The sequence below is a fragment of the Elaeis guineensis genome, chromosome 8 (assembly GCF_000442705.2).
Source record: "Elaeis guineensis isolate ETL-2024a chromosome 8, EG11, whole genome shotgun sequence".
In the NCBI taxonomy this organism is placed as follows: Eukaryota; Viridiplantae; Streptophyta; class Magnoliopsida; order Arecales; family Arecaceae; genus Elaeis; species Elaeis guineensis.
In genome coordinates, this window is record NC_026000.2 from 138,806,956 (window position 1) to 138,830,327 (window position 23,372).

At 34.0% G+C, this 23,372-nt stretch overlaps 1 pseudogene; it reads left to right on the top strand.

The window, feature by feature from the left end:
- Positions 1-3,666: 3,666 nt before the first annotated feature.
- LOC140851092 (uncharacterized acetyltransferase At3g50280-like) lies at positions 3,667-5,424 on the top strand (annotated as a pseudogene).
- The last annotated feature ends 17,948 nt before the right edge of the window (positions 5,425-23,372 follow it).

The following is a 23,372-nucleotide window of genomic DNA, read 5'->3' on the forward strand; positions in this document are numbered from 1 at the left end:
ATTAGATTTTTAAAATTAAAATAAATATATGCATAATTAATCAATTTAAAGATTGCGAAGTGATGCTGTGAGATATAAATGAGTATGCAAAAGAAGAAGTGGAAGCCACACACATAAGACACAGAGATTTTATATGGTTCGGTGCATTTCCAGCATCTATGTCCACTTTTCAAGCTATCCCCTTAGGAATTTCACTATAATCTCTTCAAGATTATAGTTGGATAGTTTTGCCGGGCTCACTATCCATAAATCCAATTGGTTTTAAATTAAGAGAACCACCACAATCTTTACAAGCCTTAACCCAAAGCTCACAATCCAATTCAAGGGCTGGATTAACCTATCCCTTAGTTTCAGCCCCAGCTGAAACTAAATACAGCAATTCAAAAAATAAAAACAATTACAACAAATTTACTCCTCAAACTGAGCTATTTATTGTCGTTGCAGCCAGATGGTTGTGGATTTGAATGCTTGCAATCAAAGCTCTTTGTCCTCTCTTTCATGCTCTCAAAGAATCAAAGAATATTGATTGAAAGTTGGTGAACACTCTTGATTGCAATTAATGTAGATTTCCTCTTTTTATCAGATAAACATTATATCTCCTATATTTTTTTGGCTTTTCTTTTTATCCTTTCATCATTTCCTCTAAGCTTTTTGTGTTTTAGACTTAATTCTAGCCATTTATGATCATTGGAGGTGAAAAATAGTCGTTGGAAGCTTTTTCTGGATAAAAAATAGTGTCTGCAGAAGTAGCCGTTAAGACTGTCAGACAGCATCGAGTCAGCTCGAATAGTTTTTTTTTAAAATTTCATCATTCTGTCTAACTGAGAGAGCTGGCTCGATTTCACCTTCGAACTGGCTCGAGCAGCTTTCCTCAAAAATTCACGTTCTATTTTTTTGAGGGAGCCGGCTCGGATCTGTCTTCGAGTTAGCTCAACTTGCATTCTTCAGAACTCTTCTTTCGATGACTTGACAGAGCCGGCTCGGTTTCCAATTTTGAGCTGGCTAGATCGTCAGAATCCAAAAATACCTTCTCTATTATTCTGAGAGAGCCAGCTCAGATCCATCTCGAGCCGGCTCGACTGCATGCCAAGCCAAAATAGTGAAGGCGCACCATATCAGAGTCGGCTCGATTTCTTGGGTGAGTCAGCTCAAATACATTGGGCTGGTTTTTCTTGTGCCAAACCTCTCCAAAATCAATTTCTCTTGACTCAAATGATCTTCAATTGTGTTAGGAGTCTCTTAATGCCCTTTTTCTTCTAAAAAATACTCTTTGACAAACTTTGAAAGATATTAGTATCGAAATATGCTCTAATATTTTGTGATAATCAAAATCATTCCTGAGGACAATACAAAATAAATAATTAATGACTGCCCATAATTAGAAAAATTCTTACATATATATCTAAAATAGAAAATAGCTTATCCAAAGCCCTCCATTCGCTATAGGATATGAGTGTAATTATCCAAGATTCATCCAAAAAGACTAGTCAAAAGATATTATGTGAGTTCTCTGATCATATATAAGTACCCAAGATCTTTCTATTAAATAACCGATATGAGATTAAATATTTGCATGCACGGATCCTCACATACTCCCTTCATTAAAGCTCTGATGTCCTCATTAAGCTAAAGATCCAAATCCATGTATCTATTCATAAACACTACATTGACTTGTGGTTAGCCTCAATGAATCTATATTGTATATCTTCTAATCTACATAGCCTATGAGTTAAGTCGGCTCTGATACTATTTATAATAACCTAATATCTCATCCAAAAATGCTAGTTGAAAGATATTATTTAAATTTTTTGACCTTATATAAATGTCCGAGATCCTCCAATAACTGATGTGGGACTAAATGCATGCCTGCATAGATCCTTATAGTAAGTATTAGTGATGCTAAATCAATATGCTGGCCATCATTAAAGTTTATTATATGATGTGTAACAAATATTGATGACATTGATGTTAATATACATAATAATCATTAAAATTCATTGCTTAATATGAAGAAAAAAAAATTGATCATTAAAGTCCTCTTTTTATTATAATTTGTTAAATTGTTATATTGCATCTCAAAAATACTTGAAAAAAAAATTGTACCCTACACATTACATGGGGCTGATATAAATAACCTAATATCAATGATAAAAGTTTATATATAAAAATCTCATCTTGTGCAAAGTTCTCCATTTACGATATGAATGATGGTGTTATTGATAGAAATTTCGATTCAGCTATAGACTTTTACATTCATCATGTAGTTATCGATATTAATATGCTTGCCACTATTAAAGTTCATTGTCTAATATGCATTAGATATTAATAATATTGGTGTTAATGTGCTCGATCATTATTAAAGTTCATTGCTAAATGTATAACAAAAATTTAGCTATAAAAATTTTTTATTTAGTATAATCTATTATATTGTTACATTGCATTTTAAAAATAGCTAGAAAAAGGATAATATCCTAGATCATGCCATGCTGGTGTCAATGATATCAATGTTAATGATGGGAGTTTCTATACGAATTCATAATTTGTATTAAATTTTACATTCAATATGAATGATGTCGTACTAATGATGGGAGTTTCTATTTGTATCGTTATATTACTTAATATAATGATAAAAATTTGAGTGTTGAAGTCTACTTATTATAATTTATTAAATTATCATTTTTTATTTCAAATACAAACAGAAAAAAGGAGAAAAAAATTATACTACATTTGTGGTGTGAGTTATATGCTATTTATTATATATATAGAGAAAGAGAGAGCCAGACTAAAATCAGATCGATGAATTCGAATTTAGATCCGGTCAGATCAAAACTCTATAATAATGATCCTATATTAATGATCCAAGTCGTTGAATATGATCTATTACCTTAAAATTATTTGTACACAAAAATTATATGATTTAAATACTTCTAATCTATGCATCAAGTAATCAAAAATTGGATAGCTTAAATAAAATTAAATTAGACGTATTTTTTGATCACTTGATGTATAGACTAGGGATTTCAAATTATATGATTTTTGAAGTGCAAGTAGTTTTGAAGTAGTAGATTACATCCAACAGTTTAGATCATCAATTTAGTACCCCCATTATCCGATTTTGATATGTCCGAATATGAATCCAAATCTGATCGTTCTTATCCAAATCTACCTATATATATATATATATATATATAAAAAAAAAAAAAAAAAAAAAAATATATATATATATATATATATATATATATATAATTTTTTTTAATTGATCATGATTTTTAGTTAAATAAGAAATAGTATTTATTAAGAAAGTTGTATTTTACTATAAATAACGACAATCCAAACATATCCTTGCAAATAATAATCGTTCCAATTCTTTCTATCCTTCATAAAGTTGTATTTTACTTAAATAATGCCAATACAAGAATTATTGTTGCAATTAGTTTTCCTTGACCGAGGTGGGGGAAGGGTTTGGTGAGATTTGTTCATATCCTCACCTGTAGGAGGGGGTGGGTTTTGGCGAGATTCGAACACCCGTATCGAAAAAATAGAATATCTTGTCAAATAATTCAAACTCGTGGCCTCAGATGGTTTCCAATTTGATGTCCATATCCTCTGGTCGAGATTCGAGCGAACGGAAGAAATAAATAACCCGGAGCACAGGATAACGCGCAATGGGAATTGGTGGACCTGGTCCAATTAATAATTGGTGCGACGACTCACGATAGCAGGTGAAAAGTTGGAGAGACATTGGGCGGGGGGACAGCCAATCGCAGCCAGAGGAAGGAAAGAATGGCTGCTCCGGCGACGACGGAGGTCCGAATCCTGTCGAGACGCATGGTCCGACCATCTTCACCATCCAGCCAGAGCCATCGGGTGATCCATCTCACCCCGTGGGATCTCAAGATGCTCTCCGTCGACTACGTCCAGAAAGGCATCCTCTTCCAAAACCACCTGCTGCTGCTGCTGCTTATAATGCAAAAACACCATCAGATGAGCAACGAGAAGAAGACGGCGAGAAGGAGAAGGAGGAAGAGGAGAAGGAGGACTCCTCCTCCGTCATCATCTCCGGCCTGCTGTCCTCCTTCGCCCGTGCACTCGACCACTTCTTCCCGCTGGCTGGCCGCCTCGTCACGGCGAAACATCATGAGGACACCAACTCCCTCTCCATCTTCCTCGACTGCAACGATGAGGGAGCCGAGTTCATCCATGCGTCCGCCGACAACGTGACGGTGTCCGACATCCTCGCCCCGCTCTACATCCCTCCCCTCGTCCACTCCTTCTTCCCTCTCAACGGCGTGCTCGGCTGCGACGGCCACTCCTCGCCGTCCAGGTCACCGAACTAGCCGACGGCGGCATCTTCGTCGCCTGCTCCCTCAACCATGCCGTCGCCGACGGCACCTCCTTCTGGCACTTCTTCAACTCCTGGTCCCACCTCAGCCGCGACCACCATCAGGTATCGATCCCCAATCCTCCCACCATCGACCGTTGGTTCCTCGATTCATGCCCTCCTCCCATCCGTCTACCCTTCGCCGAGCCACGGGACTTCATCCGAAGGATCTCGTACCCTCCCGTGAGAGAGTGCACGCTCCATTTCGCGGCACGGACGATCGCGAATATCAAGTCTAGGGTCAACACGGAGAGGGGCACCGACCGGATCTCCTCCCTCCAAGCCTTGCTGGGCCTTCTCTGGCGCTCTGTGACTCGTGCTCGCCGCCTCGACCCTGCGCAGCAGACCATCTACTCGGTGCTGGTCGGTTGCCGGTCCAGGCTGGGCCCGTCGCTCCCCGCCACCTACCTCGGCAACGCCGTTACGATTGCTCACGCCAAGTCAACGGCAGGGGAGCTATTGGAGCACGGCCCCGGCTGGGCGGCCTGGCTTTTGAACCGGGCCGTGGCATCCTGGAGCGAGGCCGCGGTGGGGGACGGGCTGGAGACGTGGGCCAAGGAGCCATCCTTTGCCTACATGAACCAGTTCGATGCCTGCGACCTGCTCACGGGGAGCTCCCCCTGGTTCGACATCTACGGCAATGACTTCGGCTGGGGGAGGCCGGTCGCTGTTCGGAGCGGGGCCGGAAACAAGGTGGACGGCAAGGCCACCATCTATCCGGGGTCCAATCCAGGGAGCATGGTCTTGGAGGTCTGCCTCTCGCCCCAAGCGCTAAGCTCTCTTGTTCAAGATCAGGAGTTCATGCAAGTGGTGAGCAATGATGAAGCATAATAATATCATTATGCCTCCAATTAATGGTTTTCATTGTTCCATAAAATTCGAATTCGAATGACCAGATGGTGTCACAGCGATAATCTTTCATAAATGATTATTGTTTCAACTTGAGTGGGCATATGTCGAAATGCCTGATCCACTGACCTGCCTTATTTGTGTTTCCATGGTTGTGCGGTAATAATAGATGTTATATGGTGCATCTTTTTTGATTTATGCGCGATGATATTTGAAGCCATGCCATCCTTCTGTCTCGACAATTATTGTAGAAATTTTCTGGCTAAGACGGCTACATCTCCAGACGAGCTATCTGTTCATGAACTACTACAACTAGGCTCGATAAAAAAATATCATCCCTGCCTGATCTGACCGTAAAGATAATGAAGCCAAGTTCAAATTTTTTTTTTTTTTTTTTTTTGCAAACATCCGCTCTAGAGTCGACCGTCAACACTTCAAGCTTGTAAAAGTGTGTAAAAATATTTAATATCAACTTTGGTTCAACTCAACCATTTCAAAGACGAGCCAAACGCCAGCATGTTGAGCTCAAATGCACCCTTTCGTGCAGTCCAACCAATCCCACTCTTATCTCGGCTTATTAGCTTATTTGCGACTTGGTCCATCATGTTAAGAAAGTATTCCGTCCCTTCCTTCTTTTTTTTTTTTTTTTTTTTTTTTTTGCTATTTGGTATTTTGTGTTGGATATGTTACATGGGATCGTATGGATGAGTTTCCCCATCATAAAATGACATGTTGTTATGATATTATGAACTTTTTAGTAAAAAATGAGGTTGGTCGTGCTGCAGTTTTCTTTTTAAGGCCTCTGCTATCTTTATGAGTTTTGTTTTTAATACCTGTGTGGCTAAATAATATAATCAATTTTAGAACTCAAACATCTGGCATCCTGAAGATTTTCAAATATGGCTGTAAATATAACCATGCACCATCTATGGCTTTTAAATTTGATGAAAGAACTAATTTTGAGCATTAATAAATTCAGATGCAATATTATTTTCGATTTATGGATATTTAGAATGCTATAAAAAAGGATTTTATTCAACCTTCTAATGCAGCATAATTATTACAAGCCAAGAGATAGAAATTGGAACGTAACAAGTTCAAGGATAAACCAGCTGTATATCATCTACAGCAAATTGTTGAATTACCAGCTTTTAAGGATATTATGCATATGAAAAGAACAAAAGAAGTTTGAGATATTTTGGTAAGTTCTTAAAAGGATAATGATCAAGCTAAAAAGACGCGTTTGCAGAATTTTGGAAAAGGTACGAGCTTCTGAGATGGAAAAGAGTGAGACTATTGCACATTATTTTTTGTGAATGCAAATTATTGTCAATCAAATAAGAACCAATAGTGAAAATATAAACAGTGTTCAGGTTATCAAGAAAATTCTTTGAAGTTTGACAATATGTTTTGAGTATATGGTGATGGTAATTGAAAAGTCAAGAGATCTCAATGCTATCATAATTGATGAATTATAGAGGTTCTTGGAGGATCATAAGCAGCATATGAATGACAAATTAGTAATATTTCTAGAAAATGCATTGTAAATTTATACAATACATGAAAGGAGAGTTCAGAGCTTCCTCAGCTCGCCATGTGTTGCCCCTAAGCAGAAACATGTGTCAGCATTTGGCTTTTGAACCCCCTTTGATCATACGTTACACTGTATAAAGAGTTATGGTGGAGAAGGGAAAAAAGATACAAGAAGAAGGAAAAAGAAAAGAAAAATGCACTCTTTCCCATTTCAGAATGAAAGATGGGCGACATCATTTATGCACAGTGCCAAATCACCATCGATATTAGAGTCATAGCCTACGTGTGACAAAGAGAAAAAAAATGGAGAGCACATGGATTTGAAAGGAACATAACATAGGCGTGCTTTCTCTTTTAATTATAAGATAGACAGTTAAAAAAAGAAATCTCAGAGGCTTTAATTGGAGGGGGAAGATTTTTGGAGGAAAAAATCAAAAAATACTGATAGTAGACCGGAAGATGGGCGACATTGTGGATGCACAGTACCAACTCACCATTGATGTTAGAGCCGTAGCCACCCTGTGATGGAGAGGAAAAAAAATGGAGGGCATATGGATTTGAAAGGGACATAATAAAGGAATGCTTTCCTTTTTAATTATAGGATGAAGGATTAAGAAAAGAAATCTCAGAGGCTTTAATTGGAGAGAGAAGATTTTTGGGGAAAAAAAATTAAAAGACACCGATGGCAAACATGGATTGCATTGTAGCCTATAAAAGGAAAAAAAAGAGAGCATGTAGATTTAGAAGGGACATAACACATGCGTGTTTTCACTTTTGATTTGAGGGTAGAAGGTTAAGAAAAGAAATCTTGTAGGCTTAAATTGGAGAGAGAAAATTTCTAAACAAAAAAATAGAAAATACAGATGGCAAAAGATTTTTGGCAAAAACATAATAGAGATAGCTTTTCCCTTTTGATTATAGGATAGAGGGTTAAGAAAAAAAATCTCAGAGGCTTTAATTAGAGGGAAAAATTTTTTGGAAAAAAAAAAATAGAAACGATGATGGCAAAGATGAATTGTCTTATCGGTTGCTTTTATTGATTCGGCTATATATATATATGTGGGAAGCTTCAAAACTTGATTTAAGGATGGAAAGCAACTGATCTTCTGAGGATTAAAAAGATCGAAGAGGGTGATCTTCTAAGAAAAGTGAACTAGAAAAGGTGAGTTCATGAATTTCTGTTCATTTTTTAGTTTTGTTTTTTCATCTGTCTGTAAGGTTTATTCTCTCATCAATTTAGTCTAAAGTTGTTGGAGGGAATCTGACAGATTCCAAAATTTTTGGTTCACCATATGAGAAACAATATTTTATTTCTTATTAGGAGGGTTGCTACTTAGGTTTCGGTAGCCTTCTACTCCTTTATTTAGAAACATCATCTAAGGGAGGGAAAGGACACAGGGTTGCTGCCATGTTGTGGTAACCTTCTTTAGTGTCCACATAAAAGAAAAAAGAAGGTATGCCACAGTTGCTACTGAGGTTCAACAGCCATCCAATGAGTAAAAAAAAGAAAAGAAATATATGTGGGTTGATGGATCCAGTTAGGGTTCAGTGAACAGAAAGAAGTGGATGGGTTAAGAGATGGAAAAAAAGATGTGGGTTAATGGGTTTACGGTCCACCACTATCGGATCCGTACGAGCAGGTTAACGGGTAAAGTAAATGGGCTATACATGATTGGGTTAATAGGCTAGCAGATCCACAAAATTTGGATCTAGGTTGTGGTGTTAACGAGTGCAACAACCGGGTCATGGATATTGGGTTAATCGGTGGTTGAAATCCAATTGGGTGTTAGAGTTAGGGTTGATGGTTCAATTACGGTTAGGGTCCGGCTAGGGTTAGGGTTAGGGTAAGGTTTAAGGGTTCGGCTAGGATTAGGGTTAGGGTCTGGCTAGGGTTAAGGTTAGGGATGTGGTTAAGGTTAGGGTTAGGGTCTGGTGAGGGTTAGGACTCAGGTGAGGGTGAGGGTTAGGACTCGAATGAGGGTAAAGGTTGGGTATGGTGAGGGTTAGCATTAGTGGTTGGGGTAGGGTTAGGACTTAGGTTAGGGTTAGGGTAGGGTTCCAGTGAAGGTTGAATCGGAGAAGACAACCAAAAGAAATGCAAATAAACCATGGATGAGAGGAGAAGAGGAATATGGTTTGGATTAGAATGAAGAGAAAAAAAAAAAAAGAAAAAAATAATAAGTAACAAAATATAGAAGAGGTTAAAAATAATAGATCTTGGAAATGAAATCTCCTTGAATCAGTTCGATCGGACATGAGCCATCGATTGGAATGAGGTACAGAGCATCCTTAGGACTCACCGTAGCAAAGAAGAATGGCCTCCCCCAGCGACATGATCCTCTGATGCATTATCTCTGAAGATGAAATAAAGGAGGGTAAAAGAAATCGAGAGATTAGGTTGGCCATTGCTGGAGGGTGTCGCACATCCGGGATATACATACAGAAATCAAAACATACAGATTTTTAACTTTTAAAAATCATGAACGCAGCAAAATAATAATCTGATCTAGATTAAATATTTTAATCTATCTAATATATATGAAGTAGATCTAATCTATATGCAATAGGATCGATCACATGCTTTTAAGATGCTGAAATTTAAATCAGATTAAACAAGAACAAAAAATTCGAAGATCCAATCTCCATACTTTTGTACGGATCGATGATCTCCACTGCTGATGATCGTGATAATCCGATGAGATTCCTACAGAGCCGCACACTGTCCAGCCTCTACGGATATTCACATGAAGTTTTCTATCCAATCAGAGGCTCCTGACTTCATCGGGTGCTAGTTCCTTACAGAAGTCATCTCTTTGATGGTTGATTCTATTTTCTTCTTCAAATCTCTCAGACTCTCTCAGATCTTTGAAGAGGAATAGGAGGAAGATGAAGAGAAGATTAAAATCTAGAGAACTCTTTCTCTTTTCTTTTCTCTCTTCCCAAAATCCCACACCATATAATAGGAAGAAATCCTAGAAAATCTTAGGAAGACCTCTTTTGTGTGTAACTCTATAGGTTCTATTCTATCTGGTAGTGAAATATACTGTGATCCTCATCACAATATCATTGAAACTTTTTTTGATGGGTTGGAACGTTTTAACTCTGTCCATCAAAGATCATCGATCATCAAGATGATGCTCGATGAGTCTCATGATTCACCAGTAATACTTAGCAGTATAATGACAATCCAGCAGAATAAAATAATGAACCTCTAAGTATAGTTACCATATAGTTCAGTTTTTCTGTCATGAGTTCCAACAAGATATAGATCAAAAATAACTTATCAAATCCGTTCATCCGTCATATGTCAGATTCAATCGACTCGAGTCTATATGAAATCTTATGAAAACTCCTTTCCATCATTCATCTATCGTGGCTATAGATTTTAAGACTCAATCTCATGAACTGTATGAGATTTCTTTCTATCTACTAAGATCAACAGATCCCATCTGGTGCATACCCTATCCCTATAATAGACCTACTATAGCCAACATACACCTTAAGATTCGAATGGCTAGGTAACCAAGTGTTAGTACAGTCAAACTACAGCAATCTCACTGTGAGCAGTCGAGAACCGCAGATCAAAGAACTATCTATACTACTACAACTTTGAGCAAATTACCGATGAGTGGGTAGCTATCCTAGTGACTTCTCGTATTGGTCACGCTCAATACTCTTGATCTCTATCAAGCACCTACATTCTCGCTCAGTATCTCCACACTGTCGACTCGAGACTCATCTACTCATAAAAGAAAGTGATCTATGCACCAATCTATTCGAATCAGTCATCATTTTCATGATGATTTATCGATCGAAAATATTTTAGAAATTAACCACTAATAATACGTGCCTCAAATTTTCAACTCTTGAGAATACGTGTCATCATCTATTAATTTTTTGGATGATTCATGGATACAATTCAAATATAATATGAATGAAAAATAATTTAAATTTTATTTATTTTAAAAATTTTAGTTATAAAGTTATGCCCCTAGAATGTGTACATATGTCAGCCAATCTGGCTTCTAGGACATACATCTAACAAACTCCCACTTGATTTAAAGTCAATTGATCATAAACCTAAGCTCTATCTTCTCAAGATAAGCTTCAATCTTCTATTGGCTCAATGACTTAGTCAGTGGGTCAGTCATATTTTTGTAGAGTTGACTCTCTACACCTTGACGAACTTTTTCTCGAAGTATTTGTGAATGAGATAAAATCATCGCTCGATGTGCTTGACTTTTGATGAGATCTCGATTCCTTAGCAAGCACTATAGCACATTGTTGTCGTCGAAGAGTGGAGCAGCATCTGATGACATCACATCTAGCTCCGTAATGAATTTTTTGAATCAAAATCCTTCCTTAGCAGCCTCCGATGCAACGATGTACTCTATTTCTATGGTGGATTCTGTAATAATCAGTTGCTTTGAACTCTTATAGCTAACTGCACCATCGTTACATAGGAATATAAAATCTGATGTAGACTTTCTATCATCAATATCAGACATAAAGTCTGAGTTTGTGTATCTCTGTACCTACAAGTCTCCTCCTTCAAGGATAAAGAAGAGATTCTTAGTTCTTCTCAAGTACTTAAGGATATTTTTACAGCAATATAGTGCTCCTCATCTAGATTCGACTGATATCTGCTTGTGACACTCATAGTAGAGTAATATTAGGTCGAGTACATAGCATAGCGTATATGAGACTTTCTATAACAGAAGCATAAGGGATCTTGCTCATATGATGAATCTCCTCAGATGTGCTACGGCACATCTTTTTGGAGAGATGAACTTCGTGTCTGAAGGTTAACAGACTCCTCTTAGATTTTTCATGCTGAACCACTTTAGCACTTTCTCTATGTACAATTGCAGTGATAAACCTAGTATCTTTTTAGATCTATCTCTATAGACCTTTATTTTCAAATATAAGATACTTCTCCAAGATCTTTCACAGAGAACTCTTTAGACAATCAAAATTTATAGAAGTCATCATGGGAATGTCATTTTTAATTAGGAGGATGTCATCCATGTACAATACAAGAATGTGACAGCCCTCCCACTGACCTTCTTGAATATGCATGGTTTTTTTTCATTCTTGATGAAACCAAATGATTTAATCGCATCATTGAATCAAGTATTCAATCTGAGATGCTTGCTTTAGTCCATAGATGGACCTTTGTAGCTTACAAACATTTGATCTCCATCACTAGATGTAAAATCTAAAGACTCTCCATATGCATATCTTCCTCAAAATATCTATTCAGGAAGATAGTTTTCACATCCATCTATCAAATCTTATAGTCATGAGCTACTGCAATAGCAAACAGTGTCCGAATGAACTTCAGCATAGCTACTGATGAAAAGATATCCTGATAGTCAATGCCTTCGCACTAACTATAACCTTTAGCCACAAGCCTCGCTTTAAAGGTCTCCATCTTTTCATCCAAACCGAACTTTTTCTTAAAGATCTATTTACATCCAATAGAAACTATTCCTGCTGGTGGATCTACTAAAGTCTAGACCTAGTTGGTATGCATTGAGTTAATCTAACCTCATCGCTTCTAACCATTTCTCAAAGTCGATGTTTGATATCGTCTCGTCATAAGTTTTAGATCATCAACATAGTCCATATCATTCATGAGGAATGTTTGCTCTACATTCTCTTCCACATACCTATGTATCTTTCAGAAAGATGTGTGATCCTACTAGATCTACAATATAGAACGGGTTTCGCAGGTTCTATGGCTCATTACTCTTCAGAAATACTCTCTTCGAGCTAAATTTTCTTCCCACTACCTCCATTCTGGATAAAATCTCTTTCTAAAAATTTGACATACCAGCTCACAATCACGTTATCATCCTTCAAAAGATCAGAATAATATCCCAAAGACTCTTTTAGATATCTTATAAAATAAACTCTCATAGATCTAACCTCTAATTTGTCCGTTTGTTGCATTTGACATAGGTCGGACATCTCTAAATTCTGAGATAATCAAAATTCAACTTCTTATCATGTTATATCTCATATAGTATGGTAGAAATAGATTTTAAAAAAAATTATTAATTAAATAATTGACAGTCAGTAAGATGGTCTCCAAAGAAATAAAGGAAGATCGATGAAGCTCATCATGAATCAAACCATATCCAATAAGATCCGATTTTTTCATTCTGAAATTCTGTTGAGCTAAGACATTTTAAGTGGAGTCCATTGAAGACTATACCATTTTTTTTGAGATAACTAAAAATTTTTCACTCAGATATTCTTCTCCTTGATCTGATCGAAATATCTTAAGTGATTTCTCAGTTTGCTTCTCTACCTCACATCTGAATTTCTTAAAACTTTTAAAGACTTCAAATTTATATCTCATAAGAAAACATATCTGTATCATAAAAATCATCAATAAAAGTGATGAAGTAGAGATAACCTCCTTTGATCGGTACATCAAATGGGTCACACACATCAGTATGTACCAGAGCCAGTACTTCAGTAATCTTTTTTTCATATCCTACAAAGGGTAGCTTGATCATTTTTTTAAAGATGGGATTCACAGACTGGATATGACTCATCCGAGAGTCTAAAAGGTCTTTTTTCATCAGTTTATTAATCCTTTCCTCTCCAATATGATCTAGCCTAAGGTGCACATGTACTTTAGGTTAACCTCATCTTTGGATCTCTTAGATTCAATGGCACTCACAGTTTGCTCGAATAAATTAATTGATTCATCTACATCAACATGCAAATGATGGAGACAGTTGATTAAGTGACCACATATAACATTTTATTTTTAAAATAAATGATATAATAATCCTTATTGAAACTAATTTTATAATCATTCTATGCTGAGCATGATACAGAAATCAAATTTTTGCTTGCATTAGGCACACAATAACAGTCCCTTAGTTCTAGACAAAAATCAGACGGTAATCTAAGAGGATAAATTCTTACGGCCACAACAATAACTTTTGCTCCATTGCCTCATCGTAGGGTCATCTCTCCTAGCCTCAACCTTCTACATTCCTTAAGATCCTGTATTGAAGTGCACAAATGTACACTAGAACTAGAGTTTATTATCCAATTGATAGTAGAAAAAATTGTTAGGTTAGTCTCGATCACAAGTAGATCCGACATACCTTCTAAAGGTGTGTTTCTTAAACTTTTCAAGATCTCCATCGATATTTTCTAGTCTAAGATACAATCTAGCTTCTCGAAACTCAAAACACCTTTCAAGTCCCTTAGCCAGTCCTTACAGTTGGAATCTGACAATTGGTTGATTTCTAAGATGCGAGCTAGACTATTAGAGGCAAATAATTTTCTACAGAAAGAAAAATTTTAGTCAGACTTTTGTAATTGATTTTAGTTTATTTTAAAAAATTTATTTTAAAAACAAACTTAGCTCCCACTATTTCTTTGGAGCTTCTACTATTTTTTTGGATCCCAACATTCCTCAAGTTAGGAAGCGAAAACTCCTTTGCGAATTAAGATTTCTAGTGGGTATTCTGATCCACTGATTGGTACAGCACCTCACCTGACAGATCTTCGTAAATGTGTCAATCAATAAGTGGACAACTTTGTCCAATACTTCTCAAGCAAATTACAATAGACTTGATCTCTAAGTTCTTAAATCGTATTTGACAGATCTTGACCTCATTCCTTAGTTAAGTCAGACCCACTATTGAGTGAAGCCATCATTAGATCCTCACCTGATAGATTTTGGGCCCAACTCCATCTCCACCCCGCAACAAATAGAGTGGTAGCTCTCCTGATATAATTGAACCATTGTATCCAACCGAGAATAGTCAATATCGGAGAGGGCACGGTACTCTACAATGGTAGAAGACTCCTGACTTAATATTATTAAGGAGGTTTTTAATTTTGGTCTCTTAGGTTTAATTATTTGCTACATCCTATGTACATCATCAATTAAATTGGATCTACTAAGAGATCCTGATTTGGTCTCACCAAATCAGTCCCATGGTGCAACACAAATTGAAGTAGACTCAACCTTAAGTACCACAAAATCAAAATTGATCTTCAAAATTATCAGATAAGATAAAATGTATGGGAGGCTCCTCGCTGCCTATAGCAATGGTCCAAATTAAATAACCACCATCTATGTTCTTACTTTAGACATCAAATTGGTCCATCAATTCGAAATTGAGTTGGCTTCGGTTCCTCATGATGAATTACAATCACAACCATTTTCTATTTAAGTTCATGATATACCCTACATCAAGGGTTGTAGCGATTCAGTGTGACCACTATATGTATCTATGAACCACACAAAATCCAATTGCCTTAATTTTAGATCCTTAATTTTTAATTTCATATCTTAATTAAGTGCATTATGAAATCAAATTTAGTTTAGATATCAAAACTATTTTAATATCTAAACATTTAATTATGCATCTCATACACAACTACATAAAATTCTTATTCATATTTAGATCCTAAATAGTTTCAGATCTAGGATTTTGCACAAAAATATTTTTTTTTACGGTTCTTCCTCTTGATTCATATAAACATCCTTTCCACCATAGTCCTCTATGGCAGGACAGTCTTTACTATGATTCTCAAGAGTACTAGGCTACTAAGAAATCAATCTACATCTACGTATACCATATATGCATAAAAGGACAAAAATATTATACATCTCATGTATAAATAGGATCATCATTATATGGTTCAAATTAGATCTAATCTAATTAGTAAATCTGATTTTAGTTCTAATCATACATCTCATGCAACATAGATCTAACATACATCTCATGTATCAACTAAAAATCAAATCATAAATATGTAATTTAGATCTAATCTAATTATATCTCATGCAAGATAGATCTAAACATGATCTTTTATGGAAATACATCTTATACAAATTTTAGATCTAACTAAATATGCATTTCATGCAGATTTTTAAATCTAATTAAACATGCATCTCATGCAAATAAAATAGATTATTTTTGTGGTTCTTCTTCTTGATTCATACAGACACCCCTTCCACCATAGTCCTCTATGGCAGAATGGCTTTACTATGAATTTCGAAGAGTACTAGGCTACTAATAATTACAAAATTTAAATCTGAATTTCATATCTTAAATAGTGCATGTGAACGACAACCTAGCTCTGATACCACTTGAAGGATGTCGCACATCCGAGATATGCATGCAAAAATCAAAACATACAGATTTTTAACTTTTAAAAAATATGAATACAGTAAAATAAAAATCTAATCTAGATTAAATATTTTAATTTATCTAACATGCATGAAATAGATCTAATCTATATGCAACAGGATCGATCACATACTTTTAAGATACTAAAATTTAATAAGAATAAAAAATCTAGAGATTCGATCTTCATATCTTTGTATAGATCGATGATCTCCACTGCTGATGATCGTGATAATCTGATGAGATTCCTACAAAGCTGCACATGTATTTGGCCTTTATGGATATCCACACGAAGTCTTTGATCTGATCAGGGTTTCTGACTTCATCAGGGTGCTAGCTCTTTTGCAGAAGTTATCTCTTTGATGGTTGATTCTATTTTCTTCTTCAAATCTCTCAGACTCTCTCAGATCTTTGAAGAGAAATAGGAGGAAGATGAAGAGAAGATTAAAATCTAAAGAACTCTTTCTCTTTTCTTTTCTCTCTTCTCAAAATCCCACACCATACAATAGAAGAAATCCTAAAAAATTCTAGGAAGACTTCTTTTGTATGTGACCCCATAGGTTCTATTCTATTTAGTAGTGAGATATAATGTAATTCCTATCATAATATTATCAAAATTTTTTCGATGGGTTGAAATATTTTTAACTTTACCCATCAAGGATTATCGATCAGCAAGATGATGCTTGACGAGCCTCACGATCCACCAGTGAACTTAGAAGTATATAGTGGCAACCCAACAGAATGGAATAATGAACCTCTAGGTACAGTTATTGTATAGTTCAATTCTTCTATCATGAGTTCCAACAAGATGCAGGTCAAGGATAACTCGTCAAATCCATTCGTCCGTCATATGTCAGATTCAATCGACTCGAGTCCATGTAAATTTTTAAAAACTTTTTCCATCATTCACCTACTATGGTCATAGATTTTAGGACTCATTTTATGAACTACATAAGATCTCTTCCTATCTATCAAGATCGATAGATGTCATCTTGATGTACATCCTATTCCTACAATGGACCTATTGTAGCCAACATACATCTCAAGATTCTGAATGGCTAGATAACCAAGTGTTGGTAGGTCAAACTACAGCAATCCCACTGTGAATAGTTAAAGCACCGTAGATAAAAGAACTATCTATGCTACTATAACTTTGAGCAATCACCGATGAGTGGATAGCCATCCTAGTGACTTCTCATATTAGTCACGTTCAGTATCTTTGATCTCTATCAAGCACCTATACTCTCATTTCAGTATCTCCACACTGTCGATACGAGATTCGTCTACTCATGAAGAGAAGTGATCCATGCATCGATCAATCTGGATCAGTCATCGTCTCTGTGACAATCTATCGATCGAAAGTATTTTAAGAATTAACCACTAATGATATGTGCCTCAAATTTTTTAACTTTTGAGAATAAGTATTATCATCCATTAATTTCTCAGATGATTCATGGACATAATTCAAACACAACATGAATAAAAAATAATCTAAATTTTATTTATTTCAAAAATTTTAATTACAAAGTTATGTGTCAGTCAATCTGACTTCTAGGACATACATCTAATAACTGCCTCAATCATCCTCCAAGCAACATAACCAGCAGTGGAAAAAAAATGCGAGACCGACTGCACCGGTGTCTCCGTCATTCTCTCCAGTGATGGAACCAACAACAGAAAGGGAGGATATGAGTGGATCTAAAAGATCTGCTTATGGAGAGGGAGGAACTCAAATTTGATGAAGTAGTTAGTGGGGAAAAATCCTAGAGCAGTAGTCGAAGGAGAGCGAAAGAGGAAGAGAGGGTTTTGGAGGCGGCGACAATGGGATCAGTGAAAAAGGGTTAGGGTTTAAAAAAAAAATAGCTACATAATCATTCTATGGGTTCATGGCACATAAAAGGGAAAAGAAAGGTAAATTTATCTGGCCGTACTCATACAAATTGTATAGGTAAATTAGTTTTAAATTAATAAGGTGCATAGAAATTTTATGAGACTGGCAGTATGAAATAGTTTTTTAAAGTGTTTCTATGCAGATGCCCCCATTATTTTTCTATAAGTGACTGTTATATTTTGATTTTTTTCTACTCATTTTTTTCCTTTATTTGAATTATGGAAAAAGCAAATGTATGCGGTTTTTGGGTGATTTCTTGCTACAGTTTTCCCAAACAATTTTATATTCTACCATTATTTTTTTCACCCTTTAAAATATTTTTTCTTCTTCATTTTAGTTATTATTTCATTTTTCATATGAGGCATAAAATCATTATTTATTTCATTTAAGTTTTTTTAATGAAAATAAATTTATGATAAAAGCTACAAACAAACCATTTCTTAGCCTTCTATTTTATGAAGATTTTATCCATAAATAATTTTTTTCCTAATTTCACTAATCAATATAATTATGAGGTAAAGAAAATATAGCTCTAATATCTATTATTTAGATTTTAATTTTTTCAATTATGTATTCAGATTAGGGGACATCAATTAAAAGGATTTTTTTTTATTCTTTAGTGTATGTTTATAATCCATAAATATAATAACTACTTTTTTAAAATGTTAAAAATATTATGCATATTTTTTTTTTGCACACACAAAAGGATTTAAATTATCCAAAAAAAATTAGTATTTTTCTATCAATCACTAATTTTAGTGTTTGCTATAATTGTACATATGGGTTCAGTAAGATTTTTTCAAAAATTTTGCTACAAGAGATCACTAAAAATTTGTGATCATAAAAAAAAATAGTTGCTATATTTATAAACATTTGTATTATTGATGTTCAGATCATACTTAGAAATAGAGATTGTAATTTATTATTAATGCAATTGATTATAATCTTTAGACAAATATGTAGCATTCCTAATATAATGGCATATTCATATGATTAATACGAACTATGTACTATTCTTTTGATTATCTATTGTATTTGAATTATACTTACCATAAAAGGTTCTAATATACTGATATTTCTATTGATGATCTATTGTATTTATAATTATTTCATTTATCTGATTAAAAAGAAAGTGCAGATTCAGCTATTCAAGGTGTTTCCATCATTTTGCATAATATTTGATTATTAATTTTTTATTTAATTATTTTATAATCTAAATATCTATTGAAAGTGGTGCTTACATGTTGTGCTGAAGCAAGTATGGACATAGATGCCACAATGATACTAAATTTTAAAAAATGATGGGACATCATTATAACTTAGTGCAATGACATCTAGGCACACTTGACATTAATGTCAAGTGTTGAAGTACACCACATTGTCCAACACAATTGCAAAAAAAGATTGCTAAATTTAGTTAATGTCATTCATTTTTCAAATTCCATTCGTTTGTTTTTATAATGTTATAACACAACTTTTGTGATATGAGAATGTATAATGATATTACTAAACAATGATGTTAAATGATACAATATAATATAGAATATTCTTTTTTTTTCTTACCATAATATTATATATATTAATTCATCTTTTCCTACTTTCTTAATACTCTATTAGTAACGATTGTGATGTACTTTAAATAAATGATATAAATAAAACTAATAACATATTTAATAATGTTTGGTTGGATTATCCCATAATTTGAATTTATATTGTTTTACAAGCTCTTTTATTTCATATATTGATTGAGTAAATATTAATATCATTTTCTTTAAGACTCCTTAATATCTATTTATCATGTACCTCTATAATAAAATATATATTTATATTGATTGTTAAAGTTTTTGTTAGATTATTCTATGGATTAAAACTATGATATTGTGCGTGTCCTTCTATTTCATGTATCAACCAAATATATAATCATGTATTTCTATTTGTCATGATTATTTATTAATTTTATAGTTTTCTTTATATGCAATTCCTTCTGTATCAGTACTTATTATTGCTTTAATATTTAATTTATTCGAGATTCTAACTTATTCTTTATTGCTTTGCATATACTCTATATCAAGGTAAAATAGAATAAGAAGAATGAATATTATTATGGAGAGAAACACTAAAAAAATAGTCAGATTTAATAATCATTCTGGAGATATTGGTTAAAAAAGAAGAATTACACATGTCATTTCTTATTCAATTGTTAATGAACAAGGAGATGTCTATATAATTAGTTACGAAAATTTCTTAGCTACAGATATACCTATGATTTTTAATACGGAGGAAGATATAAACAATAATATAATTGAACCAAATATTTGTACCATAGCTTCATCTAAATATTTCAATAAGTTATTGAATGATAAGTCTTTCCCCCTTCTATAATCTAATATGCAATATCTTTTGACTATATTTCCATTACTATGTGGTATATATATTGAAGCATTAAATATTGGAGAACTTAAATGCATGAATGTCAATAATGTGGAGCTCTTTTTTGGTATAAAGAATATATAAACAAAACACGTGATACATCGACTCCTAAATTTAATCTATGCTATCGATATAGAAGAATATATATTTCATTGCTTAAACAAACTCTGACTTTCTTAGATGGTTTATTAGATTATAATGGAGAAAGAGAGCTTTAAAGTTTTGAAAAAATATTAAAGCATATAATTGAATCTTTGCATTTACCTCAATAGAAGTAAAAATTGGTAATAAGATTGATACTAAATCAGATCCTTACATTTTTCAGATTAACAGTCAGAACCTTCATGGAATGAGTTCACCACTATCAGTTTGTAAATAAAAATCGAGATTTACATACACACATACACACCCACATATATATATATATAATGAAGTGAGCAATAGAATTACTATACTGTATTCTGAAAATGATGCATCTACTATTGACCGTGAAATAGTTGAAGGATTAATAAACAAATTTGATCAAGAAATGAAATTATCAAAGCTTTTAGAATGATTAGAAATCAGTTTAAAGAATCAAATTTCTCATCAATAAAGCTAAGATTGATAGAAAAACTTAGGAGAGATACTCAAAATACTACACTCCATATTTTGAAATAGCTAATTTAAAAGTTGATGATCTTGGATAGGTTGACCGTCATCGTGATATCATTATTGAGCATAAAATAAAGAGATTAAAACAAATCAATGATCTGCACCCTAGCTTCATGTCTATGTAATATCTAATTTTATTTTTATTTAGTGAAGATGGTTATAGAATAAATGTAAGATATAGATATTATCCTCATAAATATTCAATGAAAGATAATGTATAATAATGAAAAAAATATTATGCTTACAATTATGACAGAATAAATAAAGGGACAATATTAATAAGAGGAAATAGATTATTTTAGCAATATATAGTAGATATTTTCTCATGTATTGAAGAAGAAAGATTGGCTTATATCAGAGGGAATCAAAAAGATTTGAAATTAAAAATTTATAAAGATATGAAGAATGCAGTTGTGAGAGGGGATGCTGAGGAAAATATAGTTGGAAAAAAATTTATATTAGCATCAAGTTTTACTAAAGTCCAAGATACATAATCCAAAATTATTAAGATGCAATGGTAATTAGTAAATATCATGGACACCTCGCTCTCTTCATCATATTTATCTATAATATGCAGTGGCTTGAAATTCAAAGAGCTTTAGATATCATTTTTGGTCAAAAGTTTAAAGATAAATTCGACATCATCAATAGAGTTTTTAAGATTAAATTAAAAGAACTAACATAGATATTACAAAAAAATATTATTTTAAAAATTTAATTGTAGGTGTGTTCTTATTTATTATGATTAAAAACATAATGTCTGCTTTTATTAAATTTTTTAACATAAATTCTTCTTTCAATTTTGTATATAATAGAGTTCTCAAAATACGGGTTTCACATATTGATATCCTATTATGGCTAAATTCAGAACATAAGTATCCAACAATTTTGAATATAGATTCTACAATATCTACAGAACACTTGATAAAAGTGATTGAATTGGATATATATGAAATAATTAGAAAACTTATGATGCATTGACCATGTGGAGTTGCTAATCTAAAATCACCATGCATGTTAAAAGGGCATTGTTCCAAACATGCATGTTAAGGCCTCCACCATATTTTTGAGTTTTGTTTTTAATACCTATGTGGCTAAATAATATAACTAATTTTAGAACTCAAACATTTGGCATCCTGGCTATTTTCAAATATGGATATAAATATATTGCACACACCATATACGGTTTTTAAATTTGATGAAAGAAATAGTTTTGAGTATTAATAAATTTTGATGCAATATTATTTTTGATTTATGGATATTTGGAATGTTTTCTTTTGAGAAAAATGGGGAGAGTAAGATACTCCCCTCGCTAATATATTAATGTAAAGTTATAGAACATGAATCTTGAAAAGTTCAAGATATCACTCAATATCTATTCTCCCGGAGGTATATAGAGGATAATAGAAAATATGAACACTGTAATAAGAATTTTGCATGACCCTATCTTTTCAAACCAAATTTATATCATGGCATCTTGTTGAAAGCCTTCTACTCACCTCCTTTTATCCATGCCCTTAGTCGGTTGGATCAACTGGTCAACTATAGTAGTGTAGTTGCTACCTTTGGTAGCAACTAGCTTTGGAGTATTCTTGCAATTTTTCTCATCATTTTCTCTACATATTTCATTATGAACTGAAATACCCCCTGATTCCTTTCCTTCCAAAAGAGCCAACAAGTAGTGGCCACAATGCTTTCCAAAGAAAGAGATGGATTATGTTCGGAGTTCTACTTCTTTTATCTGCTCGAGAGCTCATGAATAAATGAAGGTAATCTCTTGATGTTAAAGCATCTTAAGAGAAGAAACCAGCATTTTCAAGAGTATGAATACTATAAGAAGAGGTGATTAGTGATTTCAAGGCTATTGAAGCATAAGGGGTATGACTTGGGCCTGTGATTCTTTTCTTCTCCAAATTTTTGCTTCACTTTTTTCAAGAAGAAAAGTTTTCATATCACCCTACTAATGTGGGAGACAATACCTCCATGCATTAGGAAAAAGTAACACCTCTTTACTATGAATATATGGTTAGAACTCCATTTCTAGATCCAACTATCAGGTCTATTAAAGAGCTAGATAGAAGAAAGAGTTATTCTCAAAACATTATACTCAATTCTAGCAATGTGACTCATCATACTTCTGAAATTCGTACCCAATCCTCTGAGGATAAGAATCTACTATATTTGATGATTGTTTGTTGGCCAAAGAATGAAGGCTTGGGAAGCTTGAGCTGAGTATTCTATCTTCTATCCACATATCATGCCAGAATGATACTCAATGACCATTACCAATCAAAATAGAGAAGAATTGTTAAAAGAACTTATGAGTATTGAGAACTCCTTTCTAGAATGCTGATGCAATGCTTCTCAAATAGTTCGACAAATAGGATGGGAGCTTTTGATGATAATAGTGATAAAATTGATGATCAACTTTCTTATTCCTTTCCTCCAAGTATGAGTTAATATT